The sequence below is a fragment of the Numida meleagris genome, chromosome 19, assembly GCF_002078875.1.
Source record: "Numida meleagris isolate 19003 breed g44 Domestic line chromosome 19, NumMel1.0, whole genome shotgun sequence".
Lineage (NCBI taxonomy): Eukaryota > Metazoa > Chordata > Aves > Galliformes > Numididae > Numida > Numida meleagris.
The window spans coordinates 3,909,023-3,927,129 of NC_034427.1; the positions used below are offsets into that span (position 1 = coordinate 3,909,023).

The following is an 18,107-nucleotide window of genomic DNA, read 5'->3' on the forward strand; positions in this document are numbered from 1 at the left end:
GGTAATGCAGCTCTGCTGCTGAGCCCTCCGGCAACGTGGGTGGTGCTCAGGGGAGCCGTGGCCGTGATGGAGATCCAGGAGATGAGCAGCAGCATTTAAGATAAATGCTTCCTATCAGCCTATTTATTAGGATCATAAATACAGGTGATCGGCGCGTTAGCCTTTGATCTGATGCTGTGTGCGGACGTCCATCCTTGGTTTTGGCTGTCATTAATATCCTGAAGTTCTAAACTGGTGCAGACTAGAGTGGTTTACAGCAAGTGAATTAGATCAATTAATTTCCAAAGCAAACCTAATGGGCATTTTAGAAGAGGATTTAATGTCTCATTTACTCTCTATAGCTATCTTGTTAAATGCCAATTAAGTATCTAAATATTTCTTACAACGTTAATGAATTACAGTATAATAAGTAATAAATGATTGCCAGTTCTTGCTAACATGCTGAAGTCTGCTGTTAAGTTCAGAAAGTGAACGTAACGTTTTTCTAGCAGACTTGATTGTGCCAGTATAACAATTAATTAATAATTAAGCAACGTTTAAGTGACGCAGAAGCTAACTGATTATAGACTTCCTTTGTGCAACAGTGTACTGTCAAGAAGTCAAAGTCAGATGACCATTAAGGGTCATATATTTGGATAAGTTCTTTAAACTCCCAAATTGTGCAAATGTTTCAGTTTCTTCCCGTTAGCTACTTGTATAATTAACGCTGTTTTCACACATAATTGCACAGCTAAACTGGAAATCTGGCCCTGCATTTGTTCAAACTGAGGAAGACAGCTTCCTGGAATCTAAGAGTGCAGGGGCACAGATTTCCTTCTCCAGATGTACTTGGTGTCCTCCAAAACCACCTGTGACTTTTTCATTTGCAGTGAACCACAACTGAATGTATATGAGCTTGCGGGCACAAATAAAATACTTGCAGGTGATTATTTTTTTTTCCTTCTCTATATTTGGGCTTTATCCTTTCCTTCTATTATTTGTGAACCATATGCAAACATCAAGGAGGTGATTTTTAATCATTTCTTTCCGTTATCTTCAAAGAGAAAGAGGTCTTCCTTGCTGTTCTAGACGAACTGGTTTTTGCTGAGATAAAAGATGCACAAAACTACAACAAGATTGTGCAAACAGGGCTAGGTAGGCTGGTGCAAAGGATGAACCTTGCACGTGCCTACAAGTCCTTGAGGTTCTGAGGGGCTGCTGCAGCCCTGGGCCATGGTGAGCTCCCTGGGTTGTGCTGGTCTGCCAGACAATGGGGTGCTTGCGAGGCAATATGCATTCATATGGGCATCCTTGCATCATTGTGGTCCTCTTGCAAAAGCTGGCTGGTGGGTTTTTCTCGTGCTCTGTTCCCAGATTAGAGGTTCTTAAGAGTGTTTTTCGGGTATTATTTCTAAACTGCGTCTCCTGTGCTATATTAAATGGAGCACAAAGGTGTTCTAGGATTCTTTCTCTTCTTTTTTTAGGCAGTGTCCTCCCTGTTTGTTAGCAATTAGTTTATTCTTAAAAGAAGGGAGGAAAAGAGAAAAGCAGTGCACAAGCACTCAAACTATGCTGCTCCCTAAGTGCTTTTTTTCCAATTTATGAAACAAACAAAACAAAAAAATACCCTCCGAAGTTAAACTAATATGAAACAGCCCCAGCATTTGAACTTGTCGCACGAAGCTGGTTTAAATTTTAATGTGAGCTCTGGAGTAGATTTGTGTAAGGCAAGGTAAAGCAAAGCCCATGAAATATTGATTCTGTACATTTTCTTATGAATTTTTATACTCCAATTTAGTAAATTTTTCATCTCGCCTGCACTTAGAGGTTGCCTATAAAGTCGTTACTACCAATTGTATTAACTGTTGTAAATAAATCATCTTGGTTCGGGCTATTTGTATGAACATGGGCCGACAGGACCTGGTTTTGTTGGAGCTGTGGCATTTCATGGCTTTAGTCTGAAAGGGCTAAAAAGGGATTATCAAAATTTAAAATCTGTCATGGCACAGCGGCGGAGATGCAAAGTGTGTGAGCAGCTGTCAGAGGAAACATGCTCCTATGTTTCCCACCTGTATCAGATAAAGAAACCTGGAGAACTCTCCAACAGCAAGGCTCTTGTGTGTTTCATACCTGAGGAACTGGCAGCTAGCTTTCCAGCCTGCAGTCCTTGGCCTTGCAGATTGACCCACTGAAGATGTGAATAAGAAAGAAAGATTTGTTTCACTTGAGGTATAGGCCGGCTTTGCAAAAACAATTTCTTTAAAACTTCATCTGCAATGGGAAATTGGAACGTCTGATTTCAGGGAAAATCACTCAACTAAAGATTATTCATGTGGCAGTTTCTGATGTGTAAGTCACAGTTCTCTCTTATACCTAGAGTTTTGTTTTGTGCTCAAATTAATATCCTCTGTCGAACCTATCTTAGATGTTAGTGCTGCCTCCATGTCTCTAATTATAACCTATTAAGTGAGTAGGTAGGCAAGGTTCAAGTACAGTGAGATGTGGGTTCTATACACTGCTTTTAACTGCTGTTAGAAGTGTCTCAAAACAGCTCTTAAGATATTGCATAACATTCAACTGGATAAATGTAACCTTTTCTGTGAGCTTTTCCACTGGAAAGACTGACAACTGTCAATAGGAAGCATAGTACAGGAGGAACTCAAGATGTGTTTAGATGCTTTCTTTATTAATGAACTAATCACCGAGGAATGCGTTTTTTTTAAAGTTTCTTATTTGCATTTTTAAGCCCCTCTTTCTGTGAAGGCTGCCTCAGCAGCGTGCTCCTTCACGTTAAGGTTGGTCAAGTCCGAACTCCATTGTAGACACAGGGGCAGGTTGCACACTGTGGTGCTTTCTGGCTGCTTGGACTGCAAGTATCGGCTTCAGTGGGCAAGGACCTGGCTTGAAACTAATAATCTGCTTGTGCTTACATCCCTTGTCTTGAGTGGTGCTCAAGTGAGTGCTTACAGCTAAATGTACGCCTCAGTGTTGTGCTTGAAGACGGATGACATGAGGGCGGCTTACTGTGCTTGATGTATAAATAAGAACAGATGGTTTTTCCAGATTCCTGTTAGCGATAATTAAACTCTTAATTTATTATTTTATTCGGAATAAATCTCCATTAATTTTCTGTTTTTTGTAAATATTCTGAAACAATGATTTTTGAAAAGCTGTCACGAGTAATTTGGCTGCGTTGAAGTTAGCCTTATGGTAATTTGATCACAAAGCATGCTGGGTGCCCTTCTCCTGATCCTGCGCTGGTTATGTATAATTTCTCAATCAATTTTTAGTTTGCGTGTGAGTATAGATTGTAAGTTCCTTTCCATAATACCGTAGGCGTAATTATTTCAGGAAACAATCCTGTTTGTAAAATCACTTCTCAAGTGTTTGGACACACCAGCGAGGCAGCTCGCAACTGAAGGAAATTCATGGAGAAATGTTAAAATGAGTCAGAAATGTTCTGATAGTCCCCAGACTTTCCTGTTCTAGCTCTGTACTGCTCAGAAACCAGCCACGCTCTATTCTTTTGTGTGTTGTTTAGAGGCTACTCCGTTCAAAATGTTCAGAGCTATCTTTTTTTTTTTTTAAATGAAGAATATTATGAATAGCAGTAGTATTGAAACAGAAACTCCAATATGTCCAAAGTGAGCAGCACCTCGTTGGTTAAATGGCTTCCTGCAGTAATCACCTCGGATTCGGATTAATTTGCAGTGTGTTGCAGGAGCTGACCTTTCCGCTGTCTGTATATTTTAAGTGTTTGTGTAAACAGCAAAGGATCCAGCTAATTACCGAGCCTTCCTCCCATTCAGCAGCGCCACGTCCGGCCTCCTCTGATTGTGAAAGCGATAGCACAAGGGCACTCGGCGACAGGAAGGAGCTTGCAGAAAGGGAAAACGGCGGCGAGAGGCAGGCGGGAGAGCACGGAAATAAGGAAAAGTGAAACGGAGCGGGGCACGAGCAGCTCCTTGCGCTGGGAGCTCAGGAAGCCGTGAGAGGGATACGCGTGATTGCAGAGCTGGATTGGCTGCGCTGAGGTCGATGGGGCTGTGTCACCAACAGGCTCGGCTCTGCCAGTTCTTGCTGAGCGCTGGGTTCAGCTTTGTGTTGGAGCTGAGCGGGCAGGCCGGTGTGCTAGGGATGGACCCGGAGCTTTTCTCCTAACTGCCCGCGCTCTGAGCCCCAGAGCTTTGCAGAGTACAAAGCAAATTAAAAGCTGTGGCCCCGCTGCCCGCACACAGGTTGTCCTCTTGTTACAGGTCTGTGAAATCGGCCGCTCCCTCACCTTGATGGCGCGTTGCAGCCGGTTTGACTTTGTGGTCCATTCTGTGACCCTCCACGCAGAGAACAGGTCTTGGCTGGAGGTGCCCGTCCTCAAGGGACGCAGTGGGTTTGACAGCAAACCTTCAGGAGCGGGTTGGCGTCTGCGTTTCCTTGGCATGCGATGTCAAGACTGGAAAGGAAAATGAAATGTAGGAGACAAAGATGCTTTCTTTTTTTTTTTTTCCCCATTGCGTATTTACTTTTAACACCCTTATTTGGTGCTGGTCATTCTCCATTTCCATGCTAGTCGACTTTGCTGTTGGTGCGGTGGTGACAGTGTTCTGCTGGCTTGGGGTGGGTGCTGCCTATCTAGAGGTGTAACATCTGTGGAAGTTCAGATGCGGCTCTCTCCCAGACCTATATATTATTGATTCTTATTTATTTATTTATTATTTCAGAGCTGCAGGTAAAATCCTGCTGTTGGATTGGAACTGACAGTAATTCGATCAGTTACGTGTGAAAGCCTTTTGAGGGCAGCTAAAAACCAATATCACATGCATTTTAGTTATTTAGACATTAATATATACAGCAAAAGTCACATATTCTGATTTTTTTTTTGAAAGGCATTTGATTGCAATGGTATTCTGAACCCAAAACCATTATTTCTAATAGCTGCTGAATGCATCACTTTCAAATACTGTATGTGCTAACAACTGTGGTGTAGGTGCATCTTTTTAATCGGCAAATAAATAGTGTTGGAGAAGAAAGGATGGTTGAAGGCAGAGTAAAAACCTTGCACACATTTGACTAAATTGTGAACCAAGTGGATGTTGGAAGTTGTCAACGAAGTTGTAGTATTGCCCAGTTCAATAATACAAACTCACTCTCACTGTAAATGAATCAGTGGTATCGCTCTGTGGTCATGTAGGGACCTGTTGTGTGGGCATTAGCTGGGCAGATAGTCCAATGCTTTTGTTTAAGTGCTGTTAATAGTAATACAGTTTTTATCAGCTGAGGAAGCAGAAGTATAGAAAACTTGGAGAGGAAAAGGCTTGTTTTTTAAATGCACTTCATTTTGTGTTTGGGGTACAAATGGAAGCGTGGATTCCTAACTACCGCTTTGCACGCAGAAGTGAAATAGTGAACGTTTAGATACAAACTCCTCACTCAGGCATCAGGGTTGGTGTGTATCTGCTTATTGCTGAGTTTCCTTAGCGCCTCGTAACTCACCCTGAGCAGACTCGAATGTCGGGTGCTGGGAAGCTCAGAAGGGAGCAAGGTCGGACCCAAGGGCCCGGCGTTTTAGGAAAGTAGAGCAAATTAAGTTCACCCTTCAACCAGAATCTGCCACTTCTGTAAACCTGTAGCCCCCAGATGTCTGCCAAGCAGGACCCAGAAATATTTAGTATATATTTCTCCGGGAAGCAGGCAGTGTCAAGAAATGCAATTTTGTTAGATGACCGCATTAGCCTTGAACTTTTCAGGCAAGTCTAAATGAAGAGAGAGTTTATTCTGGCTTCCAGAAACTGATGGGAGCCCTGTGGGGCGTAGGTTCAAATTTTTAAATGTTCACATCAAATCAGATAATGGTATCCACCCCCTCAGAAGATCAACGGGTGGAGAAGAAAAGAACATACCAATAAGCACATGCAATCCTTCAGAGTTCATTATACAGCAAGCGTGTTTCAAAGGACCTTGAGAGCATGTTTCCAAGGGAGGGGCGAGGTCGATGCTCGGATGGGAGAAGCCAATTGAAATCAATGGGAATTGATTTAGACTCCGGGGGCACTGTGTTAAAATCTCCAGCCTTACGATGTAGCTTCATGAATATTAACAGGCGCGGGATCGATAGGCAGCTGATTTTCAGATGTACAGCTGGCTCCTTTTCGTCTGTAGATTAAAGGAACGGCAATCTTTCTTCCTTTTAGATAAGATTGAGAATTCCAGAAAATGACTTGTGACTTTAAATCCTGTTCTCCGGGACCATTTGATAAGCTCTACGGTATTTTCCTGCTTCCTAAGTGTGCTTCTTCCTAATGGCATTTATCTCTGGTGTCTGTTTCAAGGATTTCTTCCAAAGCAACAGAGAAGAGCAGGTTGTTTTTGGGGCACCGATTCCTCGGCCGTGTGGGCGGCTCTCCAAAGGCGTGTGACACCTGGATTTTGGGGCTGCCCTGCAGGATGGCTCTCCGTGCCTCCCACCTGCCAGCAGATGGCTGCCACTCTCCTGCACAAGCGAGCGGCTCTGCTGCACGTTACCGCAATCGCAGGGCACTGCAGAATGCTGTGCTTGTGATGTGACAGCCCTGCCTCGGGGCCGGCAAGCCGCCCATCTGAAAGCCCAGGTGGCTGACACCATAGGAGAGCTCTGCTAGGCTCAGAGGCAGCAGCCGGTGCTGTGTGCTGCTGCTGTCAGCCGCTCCTCCCCAGCCCCAGGCGCTGCGAAAGTGAAATCGGGCTCGGAAAAGTTCTGCGGGAACAGAGGATGCACATAATTTGAAACATCCTGCACGGCGTTGTTTGGTTGTTTTCGGAGAGAGCAGCTCAGGATCTGAGCTTGTCAGCGTGTCCTGACTTCCTCAAGGAGCTGAACGATGCCCTCTGTCCGAGTGGCTTGCTGAACCTTGGGGAGTGTTTCGGACTCCTCGCTATAGCAAAGGTTTCCGTATTCAGGCTGAGTAATAACAAAGACTCACATCTTGTTTGTTCTGTTTTAAAAAACAAAACAAAACAAAAAAAACCACATTAATTGCATAAACCCCCAAATCTTTAACTAATGGGTGCTCTGTCTCCCCAGAACTCAGCAGAGCAGTGCCCTGGGTGCACCCCTGTAGCGTGGCCAGCACTGCGCCAAATGCGGCTGCTGGGAGGGTGCTCGGGGTCTTGTGGACTCCTGGGTTACAGGCACTGAGAAGTGTGAGAGAGGAGGGGAGAAACCCTCCTGTCAAGAGGGATTTCAGGCAGTCCCAGTATTACTTGGGAGCCCTGCTCTCAGAGGTGGCTGCTGTCAGCTCTGGCTTTGAAGGTGCTTTGCGGCCCAGAGTCTTCCATGGTACTGAAGGCCTTGCTTTGCTAAGGGACTGTGGCAGATTGGGTGTTTTAGTTTTATTTAAAGCCATGATAATTAAATTTCTGAGCTATCGAGGATCTTCTGCGATGCAATTAAGTTCTGTTGCATGCGTGCTGCTTAAGTAGTGCTTAGGAGGCTGTCACATCCCAGCCAGGCCTTTAGATGGGTGCTTGGGGCACCTGGGGGCTGGTCTCAAAAGCTCTGCAAGGTGCCTGGGAGGTGACACTGCTCTGCTCCAGGAGCTTAAATTTTGCCTTAATTGGGATTCTAGATATATTGTGAAATACTTGTGGAGGGCTACTAGATTTAGTGCTGTTCCCTGTGACTTGAAGTAGGATCTGTCAAACAGTATATCAGAGCATCATTGGAAATGTTTGTTTTATTACTGTGCCTAGTGATAAGGACGTACACAAAGGTGATAGACACGTGTTATCAGATACCTGATACTGGGCTGAGTTACGGGAGTTCAGCAGTTCATCCCAGAGCCTGGTGGTCTCGTGCCCTTCAGTAACACAAACCATGAATTCCCTGCAACAAGGTTTGCTTCCAGCCGCTTCACTGCATCCCCATGCTGAGCAGTTCCTGGTTCCCCTAAGGCCAGTGGCTATTGCCGAAGTGATAGGGCTGCCCATGCTGAGCACTGGTGATTGCTTGTGCCTCTGAGGGCACCCATGCCTTTACACACTGTTCCCTTTGAATTAAGGGAGAGCTGTTTTGGGGACAGCTTGCTTATATTGGTTCATCACTAAACTCCGCACAACTGCGCTTTGGAGGTTGAGCTGATGCTGGCACCAAAGGAAAAAAGCTTGAAAGCTCAGAAATAACGCTAAAAAAAAAAAATGTATGTTCCTAAAGGCCCACACAGCAGTGCTGCAGTGGGTTGCAGGGCAGTTTCTGAAAAATAAAAAGTGGGGGGAAAACAATGTGAACAATGCAGTACAAAACGGGGTAAACTTTTGAGATTTTCCTATTTCTATACATTATTCATGGCAGACAGTGAAAGGCAACTTGGCTTCTCGCGTGCTTTTGATGGCCAGTTGGAAGTGGTGAAAATGTTTGTAACTTCTATTGTGTTCTTTTCTAATTAGGCAAGGCAAATAGTTTGAGGAGCAGGGACGGAATTAATCACGGGCTCTTGCTCATCACAGCTGTGCTCTGAATGCCTGACAGAGCCACTTTATGGCATATAATTCAATGTATGGAAAAAAAGTACGACAAAGGACATCATTTTGAAAGCATTTTCAGTGGTGATCGTGGGTTTTTTTTTGTTTTTTTTTTTTTCAAAAGTCCTGAGCAGAAGTGATTACAATTGAACTGAATGGAAACTGAGATGCTTTGGAAAGTGAAATTCTTGCTGGCAGTTTTAAAGAGCAGATCTGAATCTGGATTACAGCTTTTTATGTAATTTGGATACAATTTTCATGTCTAATTCGGTGGCTGTATAAGCTATTGAGTGTATTCTGCAGGCAGTTGGTTACTTAAGCATCCAACCATCCTGCTGAGTGTGAAAACCTAGAAATCAGTTGATTCTGAGGGTGCCTTAAAACCATGAGATTGACGTCTTCCCAGTGCATCAGTATTAAAACTAGAAGCTGTGTGTATATTCTATATGAACTACACGTATGTTTGAGAAGGATTTGGTGACAGCAGCTGTCATGTGTAACATCTCTTACCAACTTCAAAATGTGCGTTGCTTCGTGTTTGCTTTTGAAAGAAACATTAACCAGTTTGTTTATTGCTTTCATTTTTGTTTTGTGTAACAAAATCTGTAGTACTTCTGCTGTGCTTTTTTTTTTTATTTTTCATGTCCTCCCACTTTTGCGTTGGTAAGAGTCTCCCAACTGGAGAATGAAGATGCTCTTGGTGTAGAAAACAGCTAATTTAGGGTTCAGCTGAAACTGGCTTCTCAATCCCTTACCTGAGCTAAACTTTCATAGTGGTTCACATCCATTTTCATTTGCAAATGGATGTTTGTCAGCCTTGCACCTTTGAGTTCAGAACAAGTGAGGGACAAGCACGAATCCTACCGAGACGTTCAGACCCGCTTCGTTTGCAAGGCTGGGTGGTTGTGTCCACGCTTCACAGTGATTTAAAGCAGAACTGTAAGCATATTTCCTGAGATGTAACTGTGAATGTAAATGTCAGTTTAGAAAATGTCTAGTGTGAAAGAAAGGGTGTAGTTCTGTGACAGCATTACTATATTGCAGCGCTGATGTCTATGATGCACACTGTGATGGGAAAACTGAATGGAATGAAAAAGTGGCTCCTTTAGCTCGCAGTTTATCCTTTGTTAGAAAGAAATGTTGTAGCTTTCTGCTTTGTTTTGTGGGGTTTGTATCCAGCTTGCTGAGACACCTGGCTTTTATAAACTGCTGCAAGCCCAGGCTGAAGATCCCAAAGCATTGCAACTACACAGATGAAGACTGCAGAGAGATTAGGTGAGTGGATGGCTGTGCAGGTGATCCATGAAAACAAACCTGCTCTTTTTAAACCTTTTGTAGTTGTCCCATACGATGTAATGGCAACACATCGTGGTTGTTGGATCAAAATATACTTCTGGCTATTGATTTCTAAAGCAGCAGGTTTTGTGGAGAAAATTCTTCTTGCCTTGTTTATTTGCATTATAACTTACAGTTACTGGTGTGTCACCAGCAGACAGATGGCTTTCTCTTCCAGAGCTTGATATCACAGGCACTTGTGTTTAGGAGGATTTGAGAGAGTTCGGAACTCTCATGGAGAACAACATTCTCCTCTTTCCTGCTAGCCTTACTTACTTCAGTACAGCAAATCAAAGTTTTACTGGGTTCAGAAATGCCAAAGCAGCACATTCTGTACTCCTCAAAAAAACACCAGCGTCTGGAAGTGAAGAACATCTGCATCCAAAGCAGGCCAATTAGGAAGAAGACACGAGTGGTGCTGATGCTCTCAGTCTATTTTTGGTCACTCTCTACGTGATCAGGAAAAATGGCGAATGCTATTGCTTTGATTAACTCTTTGCCTGCCTCTTCCAAAACTACTTATTTTCAGTAAGGAAAGGTTGGTAAACAAAGCTTGCTGGTGAGAACTTACAAAAATGTGTAGGAATACTGAGCGAATCAATGATCACTGGTCATGTACTTGAAATATAGGCCCAATATTCTGCAGTCTACTGAGTATAAGGCACTGCACCCTCCCATTCAGAAGCCAAGAAAAGGCTGGAGTATGTTAAATATGTGATGTTTGCGTATCTCAAGCTTGAAATTTTGTGTCTGTAATTTTAATTTAAATTTGACTTATGTCATCCTGCTTGATGTTGTCTTTTAAAACTGGAATGACAGTAAGATAAAAGAAGGTGTAAATTTAAAAATAGAAATCTTCAGTGGAAAAAAATTGCTTGGAGGTCAGCTTTCTAGTGTACTTCTCTCTTTGGGGAGCAATCATCAATTGGTTGATGGTTTTCTGTGTATTAAATCAGTGACTGATACTGCATCTGAGTGACTTGTACGGACAGCAAAAGCCACTGCCCTTGTCTGTGAAATGTGGGTGGAGGTTTGTGAAGGCTTGGCTTGAGAATCCATGTGACTTCACAGGTGAGTGCAGGCCATGGGGACCATCTTGCTGTAGTTGCCCTTTTTCTCCCTGCAGAGGCTGGGTGCATTCAGTGCATGGTGCCCGGTGCAGGCTGGCAGCTGGGCACCGATGGCTGTGTGTGTGTGATGTCCCTGATGGCCTGATTCAGACTCTTTGAGAGAAGGCAAAAATTCACATGGGGTCCAATAGATCTCAGATGAAGCCTGGTGGTTGTGAAGGCTGTGCACCCGCTCGAGCTGCGGTCTGGAGCCATACCTTTGTCTTTGGAGCCTATTTATAAATATTTTAGAGGCCTTTCCTCTACGGCATTTAGTGTTTCCCCAATCTTGTCAGGTAAAGCCATTTCACATGTGAATTATTTTTATTGGAAGTATAGCACATGGGAAAGTGAAAAAACATATTGCATGAACAGCAATAAAATGAACTCAGAGTTGGTCATTGGGTAAAGCTGACAACGAGAGGGCACCGGTTCTCCACAGGTCCCAGGTGTGGGTGTCCGTAAGCTTCTCGTGCTGTACCTGTGGAGCACTGATAATGGGGCAGTTATCTTTCTGGGGTGGAGCGAAATCTGTGTTTACTCATATTTGCAATTTCAGTGGAATCCTTCCAATGCTATTTATGAGACCTTGAATAGACCCCGAGATAACGAGCAGCGCCGCTCGCTGCAGCACGCCGGTAAGCATTCAGTTAATCCTTCACACTGGAGTCTTGGTGCCGCTGTGGTGTAATAGCGGTGACCTTTCCAAGGTCACTGACAGGGTTCAGAGTGGCACACGATGCTGCTGAATGGAGCAGTGCAGCTCCTCGAGCTGCTTCCCCGTGAGGTGTGGATGGGTGGGTTGGTCACCCACCAGGTCAGGGTGGCAGAGACCTCCATGCTGCGTTCGGAGGCTCTGTACCAGTGTTCACTGAAATGGGTGCCCAGGCGCCTTTGGAGCTTGCTCCTGGTGGCCTGGCTGTGTTCAGGCCATGCTCAGGAAGTTCACGGTGTCTTTTTCTGTGCTGCAGAGCAATAGGTCTCGTTGCCTCAGTGTTTTCTCTCTTTTGGTCAACGAGAGTGACAGATGGTGACTAGCGCCTATCTGGGGAAGCAGTGAACAATTAGTTAAAAAATGCAACGCTTTCTCCTGCTGATTGGTCTCAGTCCATGGATCTTCTGGTCTTTGTATTTTGTGTATGTTCATGGTGTATCTGCCCTTGGGGAAGCTAATGGGTAGGTTTGCCCAGCACTAGCATATGTGGCTGCAGTATGGGTGGCTAGTTTAGAACAGATAAAATAAGTGGAGTCAATGTCTTTGGCATCAGTTTTTTGGTTTTTTTTTTTCCTAAGGGACACGTTATACTCACACTGCTATTGCTACCCCACAGGTCAACTAAAGTCCTGAAGCATCTCAGCTCCAGCATGAACTGAGCGTCCCGAAAACTGAGCAGTAATATAACTGCGTAAGTGCTCGTTAAATGGAGATCAAGTATACATCAAGTATGGCCTTTGTCCAGCTGTTCTCTGTGCTCTTTTGTTTAAGCTTTGGCTTGAATGGTAGTAGTGCATTTGGTATTTGCCATTGGGTAGCCCCAAAACTAAAGTCACAGGTTTTTAACGTTGCCATATTGAAGTGATATTCTTAAGGTTCCAGGCACGTTCAGCATTCCAGATTTCTTGAAATTAAGTATATTTAGTGCTTATCCTATAGATTTTTGCGTTTCTTGCTTAGTGCAATTGACCAGTGGGCAGTTTGTATGAGATTACATATGTGTATCAAACACCAAGCCAGTGATATTGCTCAAACTTCAACAGAAACACTGAACTTTTCTGAGGCTGCAGAAACTTGGGTTTATGTCTGGGATAACCTGATGACGTTTAGGCTTCAGGTGGTTCAAATGCCTGTATTTTAGAACCGATCCCTTTTACATGCATACCGAAATTCCTTTCAAAGTTTAGATCAGCCTGAGGTTTTCCCCTTGCAAAAGCTGGATCCTGCTTTTTGCAGGTTTGAGTTGTTGATTCCAGAGAGCTGTGCCAGTTTGATTCCTCTGAAATGCTTGCTATTTCTGTGCAATTCCCTGAAGTGTACGATGGTTTATTCTGTTTCATTAACATTTGGAAAGGATTTGAGGAATTGCATGGCTTGGTCACTACAGTAAAAAGATAACAGTGCTCTTGGGAGAAGCTAAATGTGGAAATTGCATGTGAGAAGCTGCATGTCCATCCTTGGAGGCTGTAACAGCCTTTCTCTGTGGGGTGCTATAAAGTTTTAACTGCCCTAATCAGCAGGGATCATCACCACTGCTCACGGCAGAGGAATGGCTCTCCTGGATGATAACACTGGGAGGCTGCTGTCGTTGGTGGCCGTGCCTGTATATCATTGCCTAAGCATGAGACTGTGCCCAAATCCAAACTCATCGTGTGCTGAAATAGTTTGGAGGGAAGGCTGCTGTGAGAGGAGGATTGGCCAGAGTTTGACATGGGGTAGGGAAAGCTTGAATTCACGTTGTGTATTTCTGTGCACGCAAGCATGCCACAGTCTGTATTACAGGCATAGCTACAAAGCCACTTTCTTCATCTAGCTATATTCCACCAGCTACATAATGCTGTGCAGTGGTGTCCTGCTGCCGGAGCAGATTCATTAACCACTTTCCTTTTTTTTTTTTTTTTTTTTTTAAAATAAATGCAATTAGCAGCAGGGCAGTGGGAGCTGTGGGCAGCTGCTCTGTAACCTGCTGGCACCGGGACGTGTGCGGAGCCTGCGGCAGCACCAGGGCTCTGTGCTGTGCTTCTGAGAGGGCTTTGTGGCACGGTGCATGGGAGCTAGCTGATACGTGCTGATACAGCTCCTGCATTTCAGCTGCACGTTACCAAGGTGCTGGTGGAGCCTTGCAAGGTGTTTTGGTTAATTTGGCAGGGGTGGGGCAGGACTTGTGCATGTTTTGACTATACCACGTGCCACATCACCCGGTGCTTTAGATATGTTTATGCAGGATTTCAGAGGAGGCTGGGGGTGATTCCTATGTCATAAGTTGCTGGCAATGTTTTGCCCCAGAGACCTTTCAGTGTTGCTCGCAGCCATGGGAAATTACAGTTAAGAGGCTGCTACCACTGCAGCCAGGGTTGACAGCAAGAATAAAATAGCAGACCCAGAATAAAATAGCATGTGGCCTGCAGCGTGCAACTCGCTCAGCATCACTGCCTGCAGAGCAGCAGAAGTGCAGGAATACTGCTGTAAGGATAATGAAGAGCTCTCTATCTCTTTTGAACTTGGACTTGAGGGTTCCTGTAGGTTAGCACTGTCCTGTATGCATTGTCCAGCATTTTGGGATGAGAATACATGATTTTCTCTCAAATCTTTGAAAACTTCACTTACATCGAAGTCTAAAACGTTGTTCATGATGCAGCCTTTTCTTGGGAGCAGAGCTGCTCTGCTCTAAATAAAAAAAAAAGAAAAAAGCTTTATTCTTTCTTGTAGACAAGCTAATTGTGAAGGAGGCACAGAGATACTTACCAGCTTGTTGTCGCTGTAGTCTGAGAATGGGAGCTGCGTTCCACGTCCCTCCCTCCTCTCTGCCCTTCTCTCCCCACCCCACCACCTCGCACTGCACCATACATGTGTTTAATCTTAGACAGGGATGTAAACCCATCTATCCCTTATTTTGCATCCTTCGAGTATTATTATAATCAGGCCGGTTTATTAAGAATTAATGCTCTGTTCGTGAACTGAGAATAATGGAATGGCCGCATTTCCTCTTGTGCTGGACTGTGATTTACTAATAGGAGCTTCTAGGGAAAGGATCATAAAAGAGTGAGGCCCCCACCTCTGGATTAATATTTAATCAGGTGTTAAGAGAGCTTGTGCTGGATCCTAGAGTCACTAGCAGAAACCTGCAGGGGAAATGAGAGGGTCCTACTTCTTAAAGGGGCAATGCAGTTAGAACTAAAGCCTCGGTCCGAAGCCCATGGATGTAGATGAAAAGCTCCTGTTGATTTCAAGATCTTTGGCTCTGGCCCAGAGGGAACTAAAAATGATTATTTTTGCATGTGAGACAGAAAAAAACAGATGTTCCTATTCTTTTTTCAATTTTTTTTTATTCCAAAGATATCAAACAAGATGAACATGGAGTGGTCTAAATTCAAAATGAACAAGATGGAAAAGGTCTGCTGCTAAAGACATGCGTTAAACTAGCTGAGGGCCAGACCGTTCCACACTTTATGAGCAGTTGGAGTATGAGTTCATATGGCTTATTTCTTGCATTCATGCATAAACGAGCTAAGCAGAGCAGCGTGGCCGTTGAATAGTTCGAAGTCTTAAGCAGTTTGTAAATGATAGATCAAGTACCTATTTTTTTTTTTCTTAAGCAGGCATAGCTCAGTTCCCTCCAGTGTACAAACAGAATCTGCCTCTCTGCAGCAGGAGCAAGCCAGGCAGGGGCTCCTTATGCAGGTGCCTTTGTGGGTCAGAGCCCTGCAGCCCCCAGAGCAGCGGGTGCAGGCAGCCCATCTGATGGTGCATTTGGTGAAAGTAAGTTCTGCAAATGAGTGCCGTTCTCAGTTGCTGTGCCACGTGCCTAGTGCTGCCACTTGGTTCTTGTGAACACACAGGCCGAGCTTTGCAATACCAGGGCTGAAAGCAATGTTACTGTCTTAGAGCAGTGCTGGGAAGTGAAGGGTTTAGTCAGTGACTGCTGTGTCAGAAACTTTGCCTCTTGCTAATGTGAGATCTCTGAGCATGAAGGAGGCAAAAAACAGGGCTGTGCTGAGGCTGTTATCCCCAGATGGGGAAGAAGGGAAGTGGCTGGGGATGGGAGGCCATGGAACTTGGCCATGGCAGGTTCCTTGTCTTCTGAAAGAAAATATTTTGCCTTCTGGCAAACTTGTGTCTTACAAGGGATCACCCAGCTGAGCTGATTTGTGATCTCATGTCATCCTTTTAAACTGAGCCTTCAATCTGCTCAGCATAGAATCACAGAATCGTGGAATCATAGAATTGCTCAGGTTGGAAAGGACCTTCAAGATCATCAAGTCCAACCGCAACCTAACCATACTGCTCTAACAACCCACCACTAAATCAAGTCCCTGAGCACCACATCCAAACGGTTTTTAAACACATTCAGGGATGGTGACTCAACCACCTCCCTGGGGAGCCTGTTCCAGTGCTTAACAACCCTTTCTGTAAAGAAGTTTTTCCTGCTATCCAGCCTAAACCTCCCCTGGCACAACTTGAGGCCATTTCCCCTCGTCCTGTCACCTGTCACCAGTGAGAAGAGACCAGCCCCGCTCTCACTGCCATCACCTTTCAGGTATTTGAAGAGAGCAATGAGGTCTCCCCTCAGCCTCCTCTTCCCCAGCCTAAATAGCCCCAGTTCCTTTAGTCTCTCCTCATAGGGCATATTCTCCAAGCCCTCCCCCAGCCTTGTTGTCCTTCTTTGGACCTGCTCCAGCACCTCCATGTCCTTTCTGTACTGAGGTGCCCAAAACTGAACACAGTACTCAAGGTGGGGCCTCACCAATGCCGAGTACAGGGGCAGGATGACTTTGCTAGTCCTGCTCACCACCCCATTCCTGATTCCAGCCAGGATGCCATTGGCCTTCTTGGCCACCTGGGCACACTGCTGGCTCATATTCAGCCCATGTCCATCAGCACACCAAGGTCCCTTTCCGTCAGGCAGCTTTCCAGCCACTCCTCCCCAAGCCTGTAGGGTTGCCTGGGGTTGTTGTGACCAAAGTGCAGGACCCGACACTTGGCCTTGTTGAAACTCATACAGTTTACCTTGGCCCATCGATGCAGTCTATCCAGGTCCCTCTGTAGTGCCTTTCTGCCCTCTGGCAGATCAACATGCCCTCCCAACTTGGTGTAATCTGCAAACTTACTGAGGGTGCACTCAATCCCCTCAAGATCATTGATAAAGATGTACGACACTACAGCATGCATGACAGTGCATGAAAGTTGCAGGAAGATGGCACGCAGCTGCTCAGTGTGGCTTAACAAGGACCTCTTATATTTCAGTGCAGGCTGCCATGTCCTTGGTCACCGTGTTTTGATTGATCTGAGTTTGCATCTGCTCTGCACCTTTGGTGGTTTTGCATCAGTGCTAAAGCACAGGCTGGGGCAGTGTTTGGGGCTGGTGTGCATCCATAGATCTTTGCTTGTTCCCTGTGCATGCTCTCTGGGTGCCCTGTGCAGGCTAACTGTGCAATATAACATTGATGGTAACGTGGTGCATTATATCTGGTTCATTTAGAAAATCTGCTGGCATTTCTTATATTGATTTTTGACTTTTTTTGCATTGAAAAAATAATAATAATAATTCCTAAAACAGAAGCCAACAGTTGAAATGTTTGCCTCAGTGGTAAATCCTATGAGAAGTCTTAGATTGGACACTCCAAATTGAGACCTGTGACTACAGAAGAATATTTCCACCTTGGATTTACACTGAAGAAAGATGATCCAATTGTACCCTACAGTCTCCAAAGGTAAATACATGCAGGTTGTATGGTTTTTTTTTTTTGTTTTTTTTTTTTCCTGTGGTTGTTTTAACATCTTGAGGTCTTTGCAATTACCTCAGGCTCCATACAAGTCAAGATTTCTGGCTTTTGTGTTTTGAAGTATTGCAGGGTGCTCAATATCTTTGAGGATCAATAGCGCAGGAATTAAGAAGGGCACCTCAAAGCAGAGATGGATACAGAACTGTGCCTGCTGGATCGTGGCTGGGCTCCTCAACCACAGGGCTAAACAGCTGCCTGATAATGATTGCTCCCGGAGAAAAGACTTTCCCTGAAAATCTCTTTCCAACACCACCTAATAGGCAAGGCTTATTTCAGAGTTCTATTCCAGCTCATTTAAGTTTAGGGACCTTCCGCGTTGCTCATTAATCTCAAGGAAAAATGCAGATGAGAGAGGTTCAGTGGGTGTGCAGCCACTCTAGATGAGCCTGGGAGAGGTCTTTTTGTTCCTCCTGCTGGCTGAAGGTCAGGAGCCAGGGCTGCATCAAAGCTCCTTGGCAGAGCAGTGCCCAATTACATCGCCTTCCATAAGGGCTGGAGAGCGTGAGACCATTACCGTTGGGTGGGAAGAGCTGGGCACCTCTGTAATTTGATGGGATATGAGAAATGGACAGAGAAAACTGAGCAGTATTTGAAATGGAGTAGGGAAAAGGGGCTTTTGCTTTTAATGAAGCAGTCACGGCTGCTTTGTGATTCAGCCTGCCGCCCTCTCTTGAAAATAGTACAGAATTGTCC

The 18,107-nt window shown here is 44.8% G+C and overlaps 1 long non-coding RNA gene across 14 annotated transcripts in view; it reads left to right on the top strand.

Moving 5' to 3' along the window:
* The window catches only part of LOC110408423, a 317,152-nt gene that overhangs the window by 157,402 nt on the left and 141,643 nt on the right, over nucleotides 1–18,107 (top strand). The window contains exon 6 of one of the 14 annotated variants that reach the window (XR_002444330.1): nucleotides 12,248–12,322. The exons of the other annotated variants lie outside the window; for them this stretch is intronic. This is a non-coding gene — a long non-coding RNA (uncharacterized LOC110408423). The remainder of the gene's footprint in view (nucleotides 1–12,247; nucleotides 12,323–18,107) is intronic. 14 annotated transcript variants of the gene reach the window in all.